Source organism: Gossypium hirsutum, chromosome D13 (genome assembly GCF_007990345.1).
Source record: "Gossypium hirsutum isolate 1008001.06 chromosome D13, Gossypium_hirsutum_v2.1, whole genome shotgun sequence".
In the NCBI taxonomy this organism is placed as follows: domain Eukaryota; kingdom Viridiplantae; phylum Streptophyta; class Magnoliopsida; order Malvales; family Malvaceae; genus Gossypium; species Gossypium hirsutum.
Window position 1 is genome coordinate 27,430,773 of NC_053449.1, and position 9,803 is coordinate 27,440,575.

The following is a 9,803-nucleotide window of genomic DNA, read 5'->3' on the forward strand; positions in this document are numbered from 1 at the left end:
GAGAATTCTCTGCTTGACGGCTGCTAGACTTCACAAGCAAAATTTCGGGATTTTATTTCTTAGGGTTTTTTTTAAACTCTCACACACTAACCCTCTTATAATTGATATATATTGAATCATAATTCATAAAATTTTTATCCGAACATAATAATCATAATTAAAAATAAATAAATATAATAATCTTTTAAACCGAAAATTATAATTACATTAATTATAACAAGGCTTTTGGTAAAATATATTTGATTAAATTTATATACGAACCAAATTCATATATTAATGGAACTATGTTCTCATTATGTGTACAACAATCTTATACATATAATATGTTCGATATTTGATTACCCAATTAAATTAATTTTATAATTAATTTAATTCATGTGATAACCAAACACAATACCAACTATGTTTTATTCCATTCATTTCAACCATAGGGTGTGACCTTGTAGGTTTTTGTAACGTTAGTAGTAATACTAGAACGATTCTAATGTTACGAAAAATGAGTGGCATCTAGCAATGCTTCATTGCTACCTAAGTTACAAGAAATCATGATTCGACAAAACCTTTTTGCAATTAACCTTTCATGCATTAACTGATACGAACTCGTCTCGTGATGTTTTGAGTCGTATGTGTTGCCCAATCGTGAATTGAGTAAGGATGGATTCGTTTCGGTTTTAAAATGAAACAAAATAGAGATAATGGCTTCAAACAAAGGTAATAAACAAAATAAAGAGGAAACAATAACAAATTAATTGGCTAAGACCGAAAATGAACCAACAATAACGAATTGTTGACCCGAATCTCAAAATGGTCTTTAGGTGTTTTCGGTTAAAGGAAACAGGAAAGGAACCTTGACCCACTATCAACTATGATAGGAACCAAAGGTATATTGAACGCCACACCAAAGGTGATAAGTTCAGCAACAAAGAAAAGATGGACGCTACAAGCTATGCTTGATAAGTCAAATCAATTCCGAAAGAACAAAGAGAATTGGATAGCTCACAATTCAAATATTTCATCTATATTCAGCAAAAAGTTGTTCCCTCTATGGCTGATTACATCTATTTATAATGCTAGAACAAGGTAACCGAATGGTCAAAAACATCCACTTAATGTGCCATAAAAAACTGATGTCTTTTCTTACTCTTTGAACCAAATAACTCCTTCCATAAAATCACTTTAATTCAGCTGATTTGAATGTCTTTAATGGCTTAGAAAATTACTCTTGAGTTGTCCTTGGCTAGTTGAATAGACACCATCTCTTACCAGCTCCTTAATGACATTCAAAGGCTTGATTAATTTCTCTTAAAAGCTCCAAAAACGGCTGGAAGTGGAAGAGTTGCAGCTGAATTTTAAAGGGCATAAAATGCTCTTTAAAAATTCCTTTTAATGATCTCTAAGCTCCTTTTTTTAACAGCCCCTTTAATTGTAACTCAAAAGAACTTGAACAGCCACTTATTAAATGTGTAACAGCCTTGAATTGTAAACACTATAAGCTAAAAAGTCACCTGCAATAAACACATTAAAATGAGTTTATTAAACACATTAAAACACTTATTAATCATAACACATATTAAACTTACTTAAATAAATGAACTAAAACATATATGCAATAATTATTCCAGCAACTAGTTTAATTAAAGAAGCATAATTTAAAGAACTTAATTTATGCATCAATAAATAATCCTAGGAACTAGATCAATTAAGAAGCATCTTATTTAATAAAGTTCAATAACTAACTCATGTATTAAAACTTTAAGATAAGTTAAATTAATTGATCAGCAACTTATTTATTAAACTAAAACAAGTTAATTAAAAGAAACAAATTCAGCTTGCAATAAATTGCAAGTAACGCCTTTTGAACGGTTTGAAGCACGACTATCAAATCCGGCCACTCCCTCTTCCCAAGCTCGTTCCACATAGCTTGCTATTGCATTTCGAAATCTCTTAGCTCGTGATCGAGTTTTTGGTCCTCGTGGCAGCTCAATGGATTCGGTAGTAATTTCTGGATTGAACACAAGTCATGGAGTAGTCACACTTGCATAGTCCATCCCATGTTCCTTGATATCTTGAGTAGACTATGAGATACACATAAGTATGACATCTCATATCAACTTATTTGAGCATGGCCATGCATTTCTTATCTCATTCAATCAATTGGCCTAAGATATTATCCTATTATGTAGGAGTGACTTATCCTATATTGATCAACCATATCTCTGTACATAGATTGTGGTATATCCAACATCAGCCTTTATAGAACAACCAATTACGATATACGTTTGACTGTATCAAAATATACAACTCACGATGTTGGGATAATGATGATCTCAAGTCTGAGGATCTTATACATATTAATCACTATAAGTAATGTTGTGAAAATTACATAATAATCCAAGAAACATACTCATAGCGAGTCAGTCTAATATTTTTTTTCTCTAACACACATATTCGTGCATTGATTTTGACACTCCATATCAATGACAACTCTTTATCATCAATCAACTACATGTTAGTCTTAATGCATTATTGTTGTCCTAGTCAATAATAATACTTGACTAAGGACCTTTTAAGAATAACATATTATTCTCAAGACATTATTATAAAACAATTTATTTATACTCACAGAAAAGAAACTGAAATAAGAATGGTAACGCCTTAAATTTCCTTATATTAATAAACATGATAAATTAAGTATGTTGTACAATCATCTAATGATTGATCTTTGGGCATACTTTTACAGTTTTCGTACTCGTTACGAGATCAAGCATGAGCATGGCCCAATTCATTGCCACCAAGTTCCATATCTACATGGCAAGAATTAGCAGAGAGATTCTTAGTTAAGTATTTCCCACCTAGTAAAAACGCTAAGTTAAGGAACGAGATCACAACTTTCCAACAATTGGATGACAAGTCTTTGTATGAGACTTGGGAGCGATTCAAGGAGTTACTTCCTAAGTGTTCTCATCATGGGATTCCTCATTGTATCCAGTTGGAGACATTCTATAATGGTCTCAATGCACTTACAAGATTTATGGTAGATGCTTCCGCGAATGGTGTAATTTTGTCTAAGTCTTATAGTGAGGCTTATGAGATCATTGAGAGGATCGCAAGTAATAACTATCAATGGCCAACAAATCGAACAGCCAGGAAGACCTGTAGTCGGAGTTCATGAAGTTGACTCCCTCACTTCGTTATCAGCTCAGGTATTGTCTATTCCCCTATGTTAAAATAGTTAACCGCTAATAGTACTAATAATTTTGTAGCCCAGCCACCAAGTCCGTTTGAAGTAGTTTCCTGTGTGTACTGTGGGGAAGGTCATTCTTTTGAGAATTGTCCATCAAATCCTGAGTCAGTGTACTATGTGGGGAACCAATATCAAAATAAGAGTAGACAAGGACCCTAGTCCAACTTCTACAATCCTTCATGGCATAATCATCCTAACTTTTCTTGGAAAAACTAAGGAAATGGACCGAACAATAACTTATTGTAGCAAAGACACAACCAATCTCAAGGGTTTAATCAGGAAGCTCTAAAACCACCTCAAGTTGAGGCATCAAATAATTTGGAGAACTTATTGAAAGCGTACCTGGAAAAGAATGACGCTTTGGTCCAAAGCCAAGCAACAACACTAAAAAATTTGGAAAACCAAATGGGTCAGTTGGCTACGGAGCTTCGTAATAGACCATAAGGAACCTTGTCGAGCAGTACTAAGAATCCAAAGAATTTGGGTAAATAACATATCAAGGTAGTGGCATTGCGAAGTGGTAAAACTCTGGAACCTCAATTTATTGATGTCGAAGATGAGCATGTTGAAAAGGAGGAAAGTCAACCAGATGTTGAAGTCTTTACACCAAAAGAATCGAAATCTGCAAAGTCTGACAAGGTAAACCCTGACTTAGTGAATTCAGATATTTTAACATCTTCTTTGGATGGAAATTTACCTTCTCAGAAAAGTTATCCGGTTCAACTGAAAGTTCCATCACCTCCATATCCGCAAAGATTGTAGCAACACAAGTAGAAACAGGAGGTGCAATTCAAGAAGTTTTTGGATGTTCTGAAGTAGTTACACATCAATATTCTGTTGGTGGAGGCTTTAGAACAAATACCAAATTATGTGAAGTTTATGAAGGATATACTATCTAAAAAGAAACGACTGAGTGAGTATGAGATTGTTTCCTTGACAAAGGAGTGCAGTGCATTCCTGCAGAACAAACTGCCATCAAAATTGAAAGACCCAGGAAGCTTTACTATACCCTGTAACATTGGTGAATCTTACTGTGGTAAAGCTTTGTGTGACTTAGGTATGAGTATCAACTTGATGCCTAAGTCTATTTTCAAGATGTTTGGGATAGGTGAAGTAAGACCTACAACTGTGACACTTAAGCTAGCGGATCGATCGTTAGCATATCCCGAAGAAAAGATCGAGGATGTTTTGGTAAGAGTCGATAAATTTATTTTTCCTGATGATTTAATTGTTTTAGATTTTGAAGCAGATATGGAAGTGTCAGTTATCCTTGGGAGACGTTTCCTAGCCATGGGGAGGACGTTAAAGCGATGAAATTTCTAGATTCAACAGAGGAGTGTTTAGTTATGGAAGAGATAGAAACCTTCATTTCTATGGAAAGTAATTTTGAGGAAGATCCATTGGAGAAAGCCTTAGAGTTTGACCCTTTAGAGGATGAAGAAGGTGAAAAAAAATGGCTTTGATAGAAGACAATCTGAGAAGTTTTATTCAATTCACACGGTTTGAACCGTTGGAGTTAGAAGTCAGAGAATTTGTGCAACCCAAGTTGTCAATCGAAGAACCACCTAAACTTGAACTAAAGATACTTCCTTCCCATTTGAAATACGTTTATTTAGGTGACTATTTTACTTTACCTGTGATTATTTCAACGGAACTGATGAAAGATCAATAGGAGAAACTAATTTCTATTCTAAAGAAATTTAAGAAAGCAATTGGTTGGACCATAGCTAATATTCGACGTATAAGCCCTTCTTTTTGCATGCATAAAATCATTTTAGAAGAAGGTGAAAGAGCTCAAATTGATAGGAAAAGGAGGCTCAATCCTATTATTAAAGCAGTTGTGAGAAAGGAAGTGATCAAATGGTTAGATGCAGAAATCATCTATCTTATTTCAGATAGTTCGTAGGTAAGTCCGGTGCAGTGTGTGCCGAAAAAAGGTGGTATCACGATTGTTGAAAATGAGTGTAACTAGTTAATTCCAACGAGAACTATTACCGGTTGGAGAATTTGTACTGATTATAGAAAGTTGAACAAAGCCACTCGGAAGGACCATTTTCCGTTGCCTTTCATGGATCAGATGTTATATCGACTGGCAGGTAATGAATTTTATTATTTTTTAGATGGCTATTTGAGATATAACCAAATAGTTGTAGCCCCGGAGGACCAACATAAAACAACCTTTACTTGTCCATATGCTACATTTGCTTTTAGGCAAATGCCTTTTGGTTTATGCAATGCACTTGCAACTTTTCAACGATGCCTAATGGCAATATTTACTAATATGGTTGAAAATTTTGTTGAGGTTTTCATGGATGATTTTTTCTATTTTTGGTAACACTTATGATATTTGTTTGAGTAATTTGGCTAAGGTACTGAAGAGATACGAAGAGACAAATCTTGTCCTTAACTGGGAGAAATGCCATTTAATGGTTAAGAAATGGGTTGTCTTAAGCCATAGGATTTCAAAGAAAGGAATTGAAGTCGACAAAGCAAAGGTGGACGTAACTGAAAGATTACCGACCCCAATTAATGTGAAAGGAGTCAGAAGTTTCTTAAGCCATGCCGGTCTTTATCGAAGGTTTATGAAAGATTTCTTGAAATTTTCTAAACCGTTGTGTTTGTTGTTAGAGAAAGATACAGTGTTCAATTTTAAGAAAACATGTACGGAAGCTTTTCAAGATCTAAAGAAGCGGTTAATCTCAGCCCCAAAATCATTGCACCTGATTGGAACTAACCTTTTGAGTTGATGTGCGATGCAAGTGACTATGTTGTTGGAGCTGTGATGGGTCAAAGAAATAATAAAGTGTTCCACCCCATTTACTTTGCAAGTAGAACCTTGACGGGAGCCCAACTCAATTATACGGTAACTGAAAAGGAACTATTTGCTATAGATTTTGCTTTTGACAAATTTTGCTCGTATCTTATATGTACCGAAGTTACAGTATTTACGTACCATGCGGCCATTAAATGCTTACTCACGAAGAAAGATACGAAACCGAGGCTAATTCATTGGATACTGTTACTCCAAGAATTTGACCTTGAGATCCAATACAAAAAAGGTGTCAAAAATCAAATACTTGATCATCTATCAAGGTTGGAGCAAGATGAGGCAAGTCAGTCATGTGTGCCTATCAACGAGAATTTCCCAAATGAACACTTATTTGAGGTAAATCGAATTCATGAAATACCCTGGTTTGTTGATTTTGCCAATTATCTTGCATGTGGAATAATTCCTCGAGAAATGACATACCAACAAAGGAAGAAATTCCTTCATGATAGTCAGTATTATTTTTGGGAGGATCCATTTTTGTTTAAACAGTGTGCGGATAATATAATCTGAAAGTGTGTAGCTGAAAGTGAGATTGCTGAGATCTTATATCATTGCCATTTATCTCCAAGTGGGGGGCACTTTGGTGATTCACGTACTACAACAAAGATTTTGCAAGCAGGTTTCTTTTGGCCTACACTATTTAAAGATGCTTACGCTTATGTAAAGAACTGCGATAAGTGCCAAAGAACTAGAAATATATCAAAGAGGAACAAGATGCCCTTGACAAGCATTTTGGAAATTGAGTTGTTCGACGTATGGGGTATTAACTTCTTAGGCCCGTTTCCTTCTTCATATGGGAACAAATACCTCTCAGTTTCTGTGGACTATGTATCCAAGTGGGTTGAAGTTGAAGCATACCCTACAAATGATGCTAAGGTAGTCATGCGATTCCTACATAAACATGTGTTTACACGATTTGGGACACCAAGAGCTATTATTAGTGATGAAGGGTCTCACTTTGTGAACAAATGGCTTAAGTAGTTGCTTGAAAAATATGATGTACAGCACAAGATTGCTACTGCTTATCACCCCCAGTGTAATAGGCAAGTTGAAAGAGTGAATCGTGAAATCAAAGGTATCCTTGAAAATATAGTACGCCCTAGTAGAAAAGATTAGTCTCGAATGGTCGATGATGCATTATGAGCCTATCGAACAACATTTAATACTCCGTTAGGAATGACTCATTATCAGTTAGTCTTTGGAAAGGCATGTCATTTTCCATTAGAATTGGAGAATAAAGCTCACTGGGCTTTGAAGTAGTTAAATTTTGATCTTAAGCAAGCCGGTGAGAGAAGGATGTTATAACTAGATGAGTTGGAAGAGCTGAGGTTGTTTTCCTATGAGAACGCCAAAATGTGTAAAGAAATATCAATGAGATGGTGTGATACTCATATACCGCTCTGTGAGTTTAAAGAAGGTCAAAAGGTGTTGTTGTTTAATTTAAGGCTGAAGTTATTTCCTGGGGAGCTGAAATCCCGATCGAAAGGACCCTATACCATCTACCGAGTTTATCCTTATAGAGCTATTGAATTATATAACAATTACGGAGGTACATTTAAAGTTAATGGTCAATGTCTCAAACATTACTGGGATGGTGAAGTTCAGCGAACTGAATCCTTGCTCAAATTAGTAGACCCTTAATTTTTCATGAACTCATCTTGTAAATAAATAAATAATTAGATATTATTTTCTTAACTTATTACATTTAATTAAATCTGTCTAAGGAGATTGGAACTTAAGCGGGACCGTTGTGACCCCTCCAACCTTTCCTGGGAATTAATTTAATGTAATTTCTTAAGAAGAAATTTTCTAATTAAAATTTTTAAGTTTCATTTTGTTCAGTTTAAATTTTAAATTTTTATGTTAATAAAGAGGGTCAAATTTGGCCCAAGTATTAATCAATTTTTTTTAAGATGCAGTCTGAGTTTGAGGCCCAAGACAACAAAAAGGAGAAAAAATTAGGCCTTTCTGTCACACCCATTACTTGCCGCCCAAGTAACTTTAATGTAGCTAAATTTTTGCCACATGTTGACCTAATTTTTCCCTACATAAACCCCTTTTCATTATACTAATTTTCATATCCCTCAAAACAATTTGCTTCCACCCTAAAAATCCCTAAATATCTTCTTTGTGCCGTCAACCTCAAATCCTGAAAGAAACCCTAGTCCTTTTCTTTCTTTTTGCCAAAATTCCCTACTACTACCGCAAAAAGATCGTCGCCGCACCATCCTTGCTATCGCAAGATTTTTGCCGTAGCAAGTTGTACCAACTTTGTCGATTTCTCTTTTCTCTCTTGTGTAGAAAATCTGTTGAATTTTTGGGAAAATACCATGTCTCGCAAAAGAACTAGATCGTCAAAGACTACTCTTGAAAACCCGATTGAGGTTGATGAAGAAGTGAAAGAGTGATTTGATTCAATTTTCAAGAATCAACCTATGATGCCGAAAAAATGTTTTAACCTGAAGAGTAATGATGTAATGGTTGCTCATGTGCCAATTAGAAAGACAATCGATGCTCTCAAATGGGAACGATTCTGTGATGCTCGTTCACTTCTCAATGATGAACTAGTTCGAGAATTCTATGCTAGTTTGACTACGCAAGATGCTACTGAACTAATTGTTCGAAAGAAAAAAGGTACCTCTTACTTCTAAGTCTATCAATGATTTGTTTAATTTACCTGATGTTGAAGAAGATGAGTACTACCCTATGATGGGGAATATCAATTGGGATTTTCTTCAACAAGTGCTTGATGTTGTGACAAATTCGGGATCCCAATGGATTATAAGAAAGTATGGGAGCCATTCTTGTCGAAGAGAATACTTGAAACCAGTAGCAAAGGTATGGTTTTATTTTGTTCGCTAGAGTTTTATGCCTATCTCACACAGTTCCACCATCTCGATGGAACGGATTCTCTTATTATATGCAATCTTGACAGAAAAATCCATTAATGTTGGGAAAATTATCCTCAAGGAGATTCATGATTGTGCTAAAAAGAAGGCAGGAAGTGTTTATTTCCCATCATTAATCACTTCACTTTGCTTAAAGACCCGTGTTAAAACACAAGCAAATTTGAAGGGGTAGTATATTCAAGGGTGTATTACAAGTCATAATATTGAAAGGTTGGTAGAAAGAGTGCATGAGTTGAACCAAGGTGAGCAAGAGGAACCAACTGAGCCAGAAAAAGAAGAGTCAACAACTAAAATAGAAACTGAAGCTGATTCAGTTACAGACACTAAAAAAGAAGAATCTGATAATGAACCAAATAGTCCTCAACCAGCTGAAGAAGCTAAAAACCTTGAACCTAGGGTTGAGCCAGAAGAAGAACCAGTCAAGCTAAGTGTTGAACCTGAATATACAATTCCCATGCCGACTTCTAGAAGTACTTCAAGGAAATCAGAGTTGTCAATTTTGATGGATATGTGCAAGTTCATGCATAATCAACAACAAACTTACTGGAAATATGCAAAAATTAGAGATGATTCAATTCAAAATACTTTTAAGAATATCTCTAATACTTTTATTCCTGAGTTCCCAGATGCTATCTTGGAGACATGGACAGAAGAGACTGACGATGGAAGTGAAGATGGAGCTAAAGAAAACAAGGGGAATAAGTTAGAAAAATAAAAAGGGGGATTCTTGTCTTGTTATTTATTTAATTATTTTTAGGTCTTTAGGAATTTATTTCTTTAGTAATTAGGATTTAATTTTTGAAAAATAAAACATAGCAAG

At 35.0% G+C, this 9,803-nt stretch overlaps 1 non-coding gene across 1 annotated transcript; it reads right to left on the minus strand.

Moving 5' to 3' along the window:
* Window positions 1-2,866: 2,866 nt before the first annotated feature.
* LOC121225909 (small nucleolar RNA R71) lies at window positions 2,867-2,973 on the minus strand. The gene has a single exon (XR_005923812.1). It is a non-coding gene; the product is annotated as a small nucleolar RNA R71 (small nucleolar RNA).
* Between the last annotated feature and the right edge of the window lie 6,830 nt (window positions 2,974-9,803).